Source organism: Phasianus colchicus, chromosome 2 (assembly GCF_987193195.1).
Source record: "Phasianus colchicus chromosome 2, bPhaCol1.hap1.1, whole genome shotgun sequence".
Classification (NCBI taxonomy): Eukaryota; Metazoa; Chordata; class Aves; order Galliformes; family Phasianidae; genus Phasianus; species Phasianus colchicus.
Window position 1 is genome coordinate 24,439,119 of NC_143437.1, and position 12,046 is coordinate 24,451,164.

The window sequence follows — 12,046 nt, forward strand, 5'->3', positions numbered from 1 at the left end:
TAATCAGCTAAATTGAGTTACTCTGCACTCAAGACACAGAGTCAGAAAAAAAAAAAAAAAAGGCAGAAGATGGGGCACTAACAGATGATCTTCTGAAGTCATATCTTCCTTCTGTTTTTATGGAGTGTAAATACTGGGCAGTTAACAGAATTAAAATCTAGTAGCAGCTCTTAGTATTTTGAGAATAAAACCTATCTTTTCTGCACTAGAATCACAAAAAAATTGTATAGGAAAGCTTCACAGGCAGGGGTATGCTTATGATCTTCTATGCAGCACTGGATTCACTAACTTTCTCCTTGCTTTATATTTTATAATGCTCCTCAAGGCTAAACAAGCTGAAATCATTCTATCACACTTTGTTTCTCTTAATGACTTCATTTTAAGAACAGTAACTATGAAATTGCAAGTAAAGTTCCCAGAGAGTGTAAGCAATATGAATTAATGTATTGCTTATAACTTAAACTGAGTCTTTCTATACTTCTCAAAGCAGAAAAAAAAAAAAAAAAAAAAAAATTGTATTAAGAATAAGAAATTCCCACAGCAGCTAAGTCCACTATTAATGGAATTAAAACTGTCAGACACTTTAGATTCTGAGAAAGCCAATGTGAACATCATAGTAACTTGTCACCAAGTGTTCTGGGCCAGTGCAGTCTCAGAAGAAAATGTTTCTCTTAACCAAACGTATTTCTCCTCTGTGCTGTAGCAAATGAACTCTGAATTTCTGAGTTCCTGCTATTCCAGAAGAATGACTGCAAAATGAACATTAAGCGTTATTGAAGCATTTATCCCCTTTAAGAGAAGGGCCACCATTCAGTTCTATTACAGACTGGTATAAATACCAAATGCTTTTGATGTTTTCTATATAGTTTCTTATTAATTTGCCACTAAAGTAATAATGACCCCTGTCCAGTCTCATTTCAGCAGGGAAGAAAGAGCCGAAGAAATTCCTTAGATTACCCAGGAAGCAAGTATGAATGGTGAGGTGTTACTTGCCTATGATTTTCTACTGCTTTCGCTTGGACTGCTGAAATATTTACATTCCACCTCAGTGTTATCAGAGGCATAGAAATGTCACTCTGAGTATGCTTATATTGATATTCTGGAGTTAATAATAAGCTAGTATTTACCCATGAAACGTATGTGGAAATGTTTCAGTCTGGTAAAAAACAATATTACTTTTTCCAATCATCAGTTCTTTTGATTTTACAGATATTCAAAACTTCTGGAATCTGAATTATTACTTATTATCCACCTTGAATATAGATCTAGTATGTTTCACATTATTTACCCTGTGCTCCAGTGAGCCTACTAATGAAGGCAATTCAGATAGCTCAGTTACCATAGACATTCAGATTTCTTCCTTTCTATGTCAGGAAGAAACTGCCTGGATTCATTCTTGAGGACATACATTGTTTACTGGCCATAAGCACCTCTATGAAGGCTCATTCAAGGCTTCATCCTTCTTGTGGATAAGCTAGCAGTATAGGTTTTCAACATCCTCTATATTTGTTTATTTTGTATTAGAAATGAAAGACCTCAGATGCGAAACCCTGGAACTCTCTTCAAGTGACTACATGAAAAACTGTCATAGTCAAGAAAAGGAGCTGAAAGTGTTTTCATACGAAAAAGAAGTGGGTTATAAGAGGAAGAAAATGGGGCTGCTGGTTACTTTTGGTAGAAATAAGGGAAAGAAGAAAAATTTGAGTGAACACAGCATTTGTAACAGGTCAAGAACCAGGAAATCACTTAGAGAAAGCTCAGATGCAAGAAAAAGAAATAGGAGCTGTAATGCTATAATGCAATGGACAATACAGCAATAATAGGAGAGCAGAACAATCCCAGGCTACAGCAAAAGAGAACAAGCTCCAGCACAGCAGTCACACACACAGCAACAAAGGAAGAATAACTACTTACCTTTGAAGACCTCCAATAGACAGGGATCTTCAGCCAGATACCTTTGCTTCCACTGCCGGCCCTTAAATGAGGTCTGGGAAGGGGTGGATCCTGGCTCTAGCAGGTGCAATCACTCAGATGCATTGCATGCACCTGGACTCCCCTGCCTTCCCATCAGGTGCTCAATTATTGTTTCAAGCCATCCCTTTGCATTTCTGCTACAGTAGGAAAAAAAAAAAGAAAAAAAAAAAAAGAAAATAAACAGAGATCGTACTTCCAGTAAAAGGTGAATAGGAGTGAAGCTTGGCTTAAAATATCTAATGTATAAGTCTAAGCTTTCTGCCAGGCTTTTTTCAGCTACTATTCTATTTTTGGCTAGAAAGGGATATGAGTGTTGTACCATTTATTTGATTGTCATTCTCCAGTTCCTACACATCTTTGATACTATGCTGTTATTCACAAGACCTTTGTCTTAGGGACCATCCTGGGGGTATTTCCATGTGGCAGTAGCAAAGCATACTCTCTCTTTGAAGGCCAAAGGCTTAAAAGTCAGGAAATGGTATATTACTGTTTGTCTACCAGTAACTGTTTTTCCTTAAAACATTTTAGTTTTCATGAACTTTAACACCAAATTCTACGCCAGACATATGAAGACACCTCCAAAAAATGGTGCAAAGGACCCGATTCTTCAGTGAAATACTGGAAAAAAATATGGAAATAGAAAATATTAGGAAAGATAAAATAGTCTCCTTCCCTAGTTAGTGTCTGCATTTCCAATTAGAGTTACTTCATCCTGTTCTAAAGCTTTTTGTGACACAAGATTAAACACTTTTCAGACAGCCTTCACCTGACCCTAACACAAATACTTTTTAGTACTGATATGGTGCTTTTTCCACATGTGGTTTGAAAAGTTTTTAATGAACACTGTAAATAAAAAGCTACATAAATGTGAGAAGGGATAACTAGCACTAATATAGTAAAGTCTTAATTTGTCTTTTTTATAGTCTTTTCAGAGAAAAAGAAACTCAGTAGGCAGTTTTATACAAAGATGAACCAACAAAGAGATTGGCTGCTGTTCCTTATCTGAAGATTGAATTTCAAGCACAACATAGATTGAAGCTTAAAAGAAAGGCTTAAGAATAAAACCGAATTAAATTTTTCCCTTTACCTTCCAATTTGATCCCAAATTTCTGGTCTTTTTGAGAATTTGAAATAAGAAAATTAAAATCTGATGCGATGGTAGTTGCTTGCATAACAAAATAATGCAAGCATAATAAAGAAAAGCAGAGCATCCAAGGAAATGCAGCCTATCTCAGCCAATTGTTTAGAAATTGTTGTCTCCTACTGAAACTTCATGGATAAAAAAAGAAAAGCTTTGAGTGTTATTTTTTTTTCCTTTAAAAAGCAACCAGCATTGGTAAAGAAGTTTGTCTGTTCAAGGTTGAAAAAAGTAGAAACTTTTATGTTGCAATTTTATTATTTTATATTCTCACTAGTAGGAGATAAAATAGATGATAAGACCCTACAATAATGAAGTTTTCCAGACTTTTTAATAAGTTTTCAGCTTCTTTTCTACTGTCCTAGTCAAATCAAGTACTTCATTACTTCTGGCACTAAATGTGTCACACATACGTTCTGCTTCTCAAATGAGCTTAAAAAACGAGCTTAAAAAACGAGCTGAAGAGACACCCACGGTGTTGATAAGTTCATACCATTTTAGCAGAGGAAGATATATGTTCTTCAAGCTACCCCGTGTTGTATCTGTGCATGACTATGGAGATGTGAAGCCAGTAGCCAATCTCTGCAGAATATAATATTACAGGGACGCTTAACTGATACATAGTGTTCCCAGCCCGTGTTGTGAACTTTGTGAAAAACAACCTGGAAAAACTGCTTCTTCCATTTCTGCCTCCCGGGAAATTTGCCACTAGCAGCTTTCTGAAGCTTTGACAAGGAAAAGCTGGGCCTTCACTGATCTTGTTTAAATGTCAAACAAAAAAAAAAAAGACGTAGAAAGTATATACGCTCTTCTTCCTATCTCCATAACATTAATCAGGAGTATGTGTGGATGATGTGGAATTGCTGTAGGGAATGAGGCTTGAAATGGAAGTGCATATCCAGTGCATGGAAAAAAAGCAGGCCTTTCACTGCTGCATTTATGTAGAAATCAAATTGCCGGTAAGTACCTAGCCTGCAAAATCCATCCTCCAACAGAATGACTGTTTAAGTGGCACTTAGCATTATGAATAATTCTCATTGCCCGTTGGTGATTTTGCAAGACCTTTCCTACTATTAAAAATCTACCCATGATTTTGATGAGACTGAAAAGCTAGCTCAGTAAATTCCAGCTCTGTTTTTCCTTCAATCTGTGGAGCATTGCTGAATAGCAGAGAAAGTATAGTGTCTCTGCAGGTGAGCTGTCTTCTATTTTTTTTTTATAGGAAGTGCTCTTTCTCTCTTCCATTCCCCTTCCTTATGACAGAAGACAGCGAGCCAAAGTAGCAGAGAAAATGTTGCCGGCAGTGGGAGATGTGGAGGGAACCGCAGTCTGCAGCACTCCCAATGCACATGCCTAGCAGTGGTGTCAGTATCATGACTCCAATCAACTGTTCCTTCCTATCACAACCCCCACCCCTTCCTTTTTTTTCCCCTCAGTGTTGTTCTCAGGCCAGCAGCTATGTGTAAACAGGATGTGGGAGCTGAACTGAAATGGATTCAAGTCCTGTACACCTCCGTCCTCACCTCTGGCTGCAGTGTGCATCCTGCCTGGAACATCTGCTTCAGATAAATATAGGGAGAGTTCAAGCTGTGCAGAGAGGGCACTGCCTGCAGTTCTTCAGCTGGTCTGCTCTTGTCTTTATTTTTTAACATTATGAAATACAGAAAAAGTATTTTACTTCTAACTGCAAAAAAATCACTGCTGAATGCTTTTATGTAACATATAGACACATATTTACTAAATAACTGGAAGATATTCTAAGCCTACTGTGAGTGATAAAGTTTACTGTTTGTTTACCTACAAGTTCTAATGATGCCAGGCCAACTTGCACTTTCATATGCTGTGGATATCCTTGAAGTAACTTGAGATGGATTAACACATTTGGCAGTGCAGCATTTAAAAAATTGCCTCTGGTAATCCAGCTAAAATAGATCATAGGGCTTTATAGCACATCCAAACAAAAAGGGATTTCATTACAACTTGAAAACTGAAAGCCAGAATCATGGCCATGTGCGCTACTTTTCAGTAGACTCCACGAGGTGGTCTGGAGATGCACACCAGATGTCACGGGGCCAGCTCAGCCCTGGGCACTTGCCTGCCCCAGCTGCTCTGCTCCTGCAGACAGGGAGCCCCCACGGATTGGCAAGGGGTGGTTGTGTGACAGCCAGCTCAGAGCGGGACATTGCTGGCCACGAGAGCTGGCCCGTATTTAGACATCCTGACCTCTAACTGTTCTTGTTGCACCATCCATGTACAAAAAATCCATGTACAAAAAAGTCCTGAGGAGACATTGATCTGGTACTGCCTGTACACAGATGTATAAACACTGAGAAATCTCCGTTTCCACTTTGACTTGAGAATAAGCGTTTTCAGAGACAGTAAAGGATGACTTTTGAATGTAACAGACTTTTCAGTTAAGCTCCCACTTAATTTACACATTTCTTGGGTGTTTATTATCTGGAGCTCCTGTACAAGCGCTTTGGTCAGCTCGTCTAATCAAACACCACCATCTGCAGTATCACCACTTACATCTAGACTTAACTGTCCATCACGCCTTTGCAGTGACATGGAAAGAAACAGCACTTGAGGCACAATTTTCATCCCTTGTTAAAGTAGGTCTCTAATAAGGGCCAGTGAACGTCCAGTTAAATAAGTATATCTTCAAATCACCCATTCTCTTCAGGGGCAAAAGCTGGACCTAGGAAGCTACACAGGAAATATTTTAAAAGACGTGAGAAAATTCTCACACACTGTCTGTTGTATTCATTTGCCAAAATTTTGAGTAAAAGAGGGATTCTTAAATAAATGAAATAAACTTGAAATGAAAACTGGCTCACAAGCTATCTTACAGGTGTGTTTTGTGAATTTTTTGTAGTTGCTATCATTATGCAAGTTTTTGTTTTGATTTAGTGTTCTCTTCTGGCAAGTTAAAACCACTGAGATAGATCCCATTGTTAGTTAGACTTAGGGTTCGGAATGACAGAGTCCCTATTCATTCAAATATTTTTATAATTAATATGCAATAATCACAAAGGTCTCACTTACTTTCCACAGAGAAAGGCATAACATCAAGGGAAGCAAGATATTTCAAAAAATAATATCATTATAAGATGGGATGTGACTCAGGTAACCTTATTCACCTGTGGAAGTACAAATATAAGAAAAGACGATGGTACAAAGTATTATCTTCTTCAAAAACATGCGCCTCTATAGAACTGCTGACTCTATACATTGCACCCATAATATGGGAATATTTCTTCCCTGCAGAGAAAGTAGGTATGGAAACTCAAAACAATTTCCACTTTTGTTCATCTTTAATTGGCTATGTCTCCATTTCCCCCAACTCATCCCATTCCAACCCACATTGCCTCCAAAGATAAATGCAGAATACCTATGTAACATTCATTCTTGGGTATTTTCCCCATGTGCTCCTGCACAAAGTGCTCCCAGAGAGCAGGACTGGTGCTCAAAAGCCTCCACAGAACACCAAGGTCTGTTTTCTTCAGCTAGACCGCTCACCATGCCCCACTTAAGTTACAAATTTACTGTGCTATTGGGAATATGGGAATGGACTTACTAATGCTAGATTTATGTTGAGATCATGTCCGTGGCCGCGTTGCCACGGGTACTTATGTAAATATCTCCAGCAGTAATGCCAGCTTAAGAGATTGTTAAGTCCTTTGTGCCAACTACTTCTTTTTGCTGCTGCATTACTAATATCTTGGTTGTGCTGATGCAACTACCTCAATGTTCAAGCTATAAAATGTATGTACACAAGTACATGATAGTTTTGTGATGGATTTGACTACCCTAAACTTTTTCCTGTCAGCAGAAACCCAGAATGACCAATGTACAGACAGAATATTTCAGGAAAAATAACCACATGTTTCAGGAAGGTATGATGGTCTGTTAAAATAGGCAGGTCTGAGAAAGAGTTAAAAATCTGCTTAAAAGTGTTTTTACTCTGTTGAATGTCCCAGGGTCTAACAGCCAAAATGAGATCAGGACTCATTTTATAAGGTGCTATGCAGAACCTTCCAGAATATTGCCAGGTACAAACAAAAAATCAATGGAAAACAGAGCCACAGCAATGTGAAATGAGCTGCTCAAGGTCATTCAAAGGGGTAGCAGCAGGACTCTAAACTGAGCACTTGGGGCCCACCAAGCATGTTTTATCTGCAAACAACTCTTGAGACATACTACCACATAAGTCTTTCAAATCAGGGTTTCATGCTTGTAATCCCCAAGGTAATAAAGTGATAAGTCTTCTTTCAAAAACATGAAGTACTTGATCCTTGCACGGGGAAGATCCAGGCTCTTGAGCGTGTGATAGTCAATGCAAATATAGTCTGTAATTATGAGGATGTGAAAGGCAGACCCACAGTAAGCAGCAACAGGTCAGCACACTGTGCAATGGGAGTTGGGGTTATCATTCCCTGTATAACACACACATGAACTAACACAGGTTCTTTTAAACATGATGTATGATATAGCAGATGATGTTTGTCAGGTCTTGCTTAGGTTCAGTACAAGGAGGTACTTTTTTACCGGATGCGGAATGCTCTATAGTCTCTTAATCTTAAGGTTTTTTTAAGGGTAATTTTAGCCTTCTCTTGTTGCTCCCTTTTAGTAGATGCATATTTAAAAGGAGTTGAAATTCAGTAGGCCAAAAAAGAAAATCAGCAGAAACTACAAAGCAGTGCGTTAACATGTTTTCCCTCAACACTTTTCATTCTCAAGTAGCATCAACTGTAAATGCTATTGCTTTTCTTGCCAGCTTCTCTGCAACCTCAGAAGCACTGACTCAGAGCCCAGTCTCTGTCATGCAGCTCTCCAGAAAGCATGAACAACTTCATAACTGTGTTTTCTCCTATGTCCAATACAGAATCCTCGTTAGTCTCATAAATTCCATCATGCAGAAGGTAGGGCAACCCACAGCAGTCACTACTGACCAAACTGGAAAAGGACAATGTTTGCTTTACATTTCTGATATGACACATCACAAAGAAATGTCAGATTTGGGTCAAATTACACTACGCTGCACTGTGCTTTTCAGTCTTGTGATATGACGTAACCTCTTGCAAAGCAATGAAAGAATTGTAATGTAAAGAAAGGGTTTTGAAAGATCGGCTAGAAGGAGATAATTGTTGAGAATGGGAAGAAACGTAAGTGGCTGGAGTTACCCAAGCATTCAGTGCTGGCTCCAAGCAATGTTTTGAGGTTGTGCCGAAGACCAATCCACATCTGTCATATCACCAGAGGCCACCCAATACCTCTGCTTGTGGACACCCTGTTTCCCAGCTGTGTGGGAGGACCTGCAGTACAGAGCCCATGGAGCCCATACAACCCCCTGGTCCTGTTAACATGCTCTTCTTTTTGTGACTCAACCCTCTTCCACGGCTTTTGTTTGCCAATGTATTACATCCAGTCACCCTGCTCAAGTCAGACGCCCATTAAGCATACACAAATAGGTTAATGCCAATAAAACTGTGGCAATACTGGCATAGCATAAAAAATAAGGACTGAAATGGGGACCCTACAGGTGTTCCTTCTCCACTCTTAGTTTTCTCAGCTTCACCCTCAAAGCCAGATGCAACAGACCTTATCTGTTCCAAACACTATTACAGATACACTGGCTAAAGAGGGTTATGAGATGTGGAAATGTGTGAAGCAGTCAGAGAAATGGCAGCTGAAAGCTAAGAGACTTAACTAGGGGTGGAAAAAGAGCTGAAAAGTAGTTAAGATTAGGAGAAAGATCACAGAAAAAGGAAGGACAGGGCACATTATAGTAAATGCATAAGAAGTTGTAGGAATTTTGCACTAACTTCATGCAAACTAGGGGGACTGGGCAAGAAACAAACGTAAATAGCACTGATAACTTGAAGCAAGCATAACTTGCAGTTATTACAACATTACAACATTACAAGTTATTACACTGATTACAACTGGAAGAGTATACAAAATGTTTGTTTTTTTGTTTTCACCTGCTGTAAATCTTACAGAGGCAAATCCATATTTGGAGCCATATTGGATAGGCTTTTTTAAGAGTTGCTTCATCTTTTACAAACACTGTAGTCTTTCAGAGAAAAAAAAAATACCATAGTTCCTTCTTGTATTTTTAGATTTAGTTTGTTTTCCTCTTTGTATTTGAATACAGGAGTGTTTATTTGCAACTGAACACTCAAGAAGCCATTAGAATCATGTGATGCCATACTGCATGCAGCTCTACAGTACTACAGATTAACTAACAGTAAACACTTCTGTTTTCCAAGTAAAACTGCTGTTTTACAGATCCTTTATTTCCATTGAATTATGTCTTTCAAATTCGCTAGTATGAAATATTGCTTTGCCATCATATTCACATGTTCACATTGTTGTTTTTTTTTTAATAACTATAAAATCTCATTAAAGCTAAAAATGAGAGTACGATTGAAATCTATCCAGCACGAAGCCATGTGCTGTTGCACACAGTAGTTTTACTGTTCAGGCTTCTTCCCCAATGAGTTAAGATGCCTGAGATAATCATCAAGTGACATTTTTTGAAGTTAGCTAACTATATTGGAATAAAGCTTTGCTGAATGTTTTGCGATGTGATTCATAGTGTTTTGGGTGAATCATTAAGCACTAGGCACTAGAAAAATTGTGGTTTTTACAGTAGGGCTACAATCTGTTTCTCAGAACCAAATAATGACAATGACACGTTATAACCTACGACAGTACATTCTATTCCACTATGCTTGAGCAATAGCTTGCAAATCATAGGGCAAGTAAAGTATGGTTTAGAAAGAGAGCACTGCTTCCTCTGAGCAGTACAGATTTTATTAAGAGTTCTGATTTATCCATAAACCCGACTTTAATGTCTTTTATGGCCTTTTTTTTTTTCTTCCAGACTAATTCACAGCAACTATCCAAAGAGGCCCATCTCTTCCTTACCGATGTGTGGAGAGGCACCTTCCAAAGAAAGCATCATATTCATTTTACTGAGAGCCCTAAGGGCAGCCAATTCCTGCTCCCCTTCATATGCCAGGCCATACCTCACCCATAGCCAAGGGCAAGCATGATGGTCCACAGGTGCTTCCCAGCTGCTCTGTGCCATGCCCCTTCCATGACATACTCGTCTATTTTAGGGGCTTTGGGGCTGGTTTTTCCAACCCCCCTGCTCCCAGCTTTCCAGGCAAAGAGCTTCCTTTCCCTGAGTCCAAGGGCCTGTGACCTACCTGCCATTTTTGTCCCCACGTGCCTGGTCTGCTCTGGAGGAGAAGGGCAACGTGCAGCACGCCAGCACTCCAGCACACCCTACATCAGCCCGACAAAGCTGGTTCCTTCCCGCCCACACAGCCAGATCAAACAGCCGTCAGGAAACAATCTGGGAGCCATATTCCCGCTCGGTACTGCCGCCGGGGCAGTGTAACAGGGCGGGGGGCAGTGCTGTTTCTAGCACATTCCAATTGACAACATCTGGGACAGCTCCGTTCTGAGCAGCTGCCTTTGCCACAGCCCCTGCTGCATTGCCTTTCTCTGTGGAAAGCTTTGTTTTGGCTAGGGATAGGTTTGTTGAGCTTTCGTGTACTGAAGTCTCACACAGAGACTTTCCCTTTGCCCGTGGCATGTGACCCTGCCAACTTACAGGCTTGCATCTCCAATAAGAAAAACAATAAAGTTTAAAAACAACAACAACAAAAAAGTAAAGATTAATTAACCTCAGGTCTGTTCTCAGCAAAGCAAAGCTGACATGGATAAATAATAAAAGTAGCTTCTCAATGGTCCTTGTGTCTGCCAGAGTCCCACTCTGTGATCTTTCAGTCAAAACCATGACAAGGGGAGGGGGAGGAGAGGCTGCTGCGCTACTGTCCTTTTCTTGTGCGGGTGTTCCCAAGGCTGCTCAGCTCTGTCCTTCAAATCATCTCCACCAGTAAATCATTTAGCTCAACCTGTCACTCCCGGCCATTGTGAGGAGACAAAAGCTACCCATTTAACCCCAACCATGGCTGATTCGCGCTGCAGGGAAGGCAGGCTCACAAAAGAAGGCTCGCAGGGAAGGTGGCAGTTGGGTTGGGTTTCATGTAGTCTGGTGCTGGTTTTCCCTCTCGTTTTTTCTTTCCTTTTTTTCTTTTTTTTTCTTTTCCTCCCCCTCTGTTATTTTAAATTAGCATCACCGCTCATACTGGGATTGTTTTTTGAAGACCACATGTTTGTCAACAGAGTTTGAGTAATTTGACCCCAGCCTGGCTTCAAAGGTTTGAAAGGGCAAGAAACATACATAACCCATATCAGCATACATCTATTACTCCTTTCACCTGAACAGCTTTTTGGACCATTTTTGTTGTTTTAAAAGAGGCGGAAACAGAATATCCAATTAGTCACAGGGAAAACAGAGCAATTCCAGTCAACCTGTTGTTTGGGGAAATCCGCACTGCAATTATCAAGTTCCTTTCACCTGAAGGATTGCTTTAACGCAACAGTATGCACTCTGCCACCTTGAACCCTAACCTCTGCCCAAAGTTCATATCTCAGATGGTCATCTCCTGCATTACAAGTTACTCTCTGGGTCAAGACCTCACTCTGCCCTGATATTTTAAAATTAAATGTGAACCCTTTACCAATGCAAACAACTGTTTAAGACTTCCCTTCTGTAACTGTCCTGGCCAAAGTTTAATATTCATGTAACAGTTGTTCCCACCCCAAGCAGCCAAGTCCATGAAAAACTGAGCAGGCCGTCAGAAAGCAGCAAATTCACATGGTACCGACAGTAAAATGAAATGCATACAGAAAGCAAGATATTCTGCAGATAGTTTCATAATTTATTATTTTCCTCTATCAAATTCCAGAACATCCCTAGTGAGCACAGTACCTAAAGTGAAATAAACAGTAATTCTTACATAAATTATACCTGCAGATAACTACAGTTTTGATTTCTATTGATTCTGTCATTCA

At 39.7% G+C, this 12,046-nt stretch overlaps 1 protein-coding gene across 3 annotated transcripts in view; it reads left to right on the forward strand.

The window, feature by feature from the left end:
- Positions 1 to 11,836, forward strand: part of LOC116230043 (uncharacterized) — a 108,931-nt gene extending 97,095 nt beyond the window's left edge. The window contains exon 11 of one of the 3 annotated variants that reach the window (XM_090135142.1): positions 10,002 to 11,836. The gene's annotated coding sequence lies outside the window, so the exon portion shown is untranslated. The other 2 variants (XM_090135146.1, XM_090135144.1) reach the window with 2 other exon arrangements.
- The last annotated feature ends 210 nt before the right edge of the window (positions 11,837 to 12,046 follow it).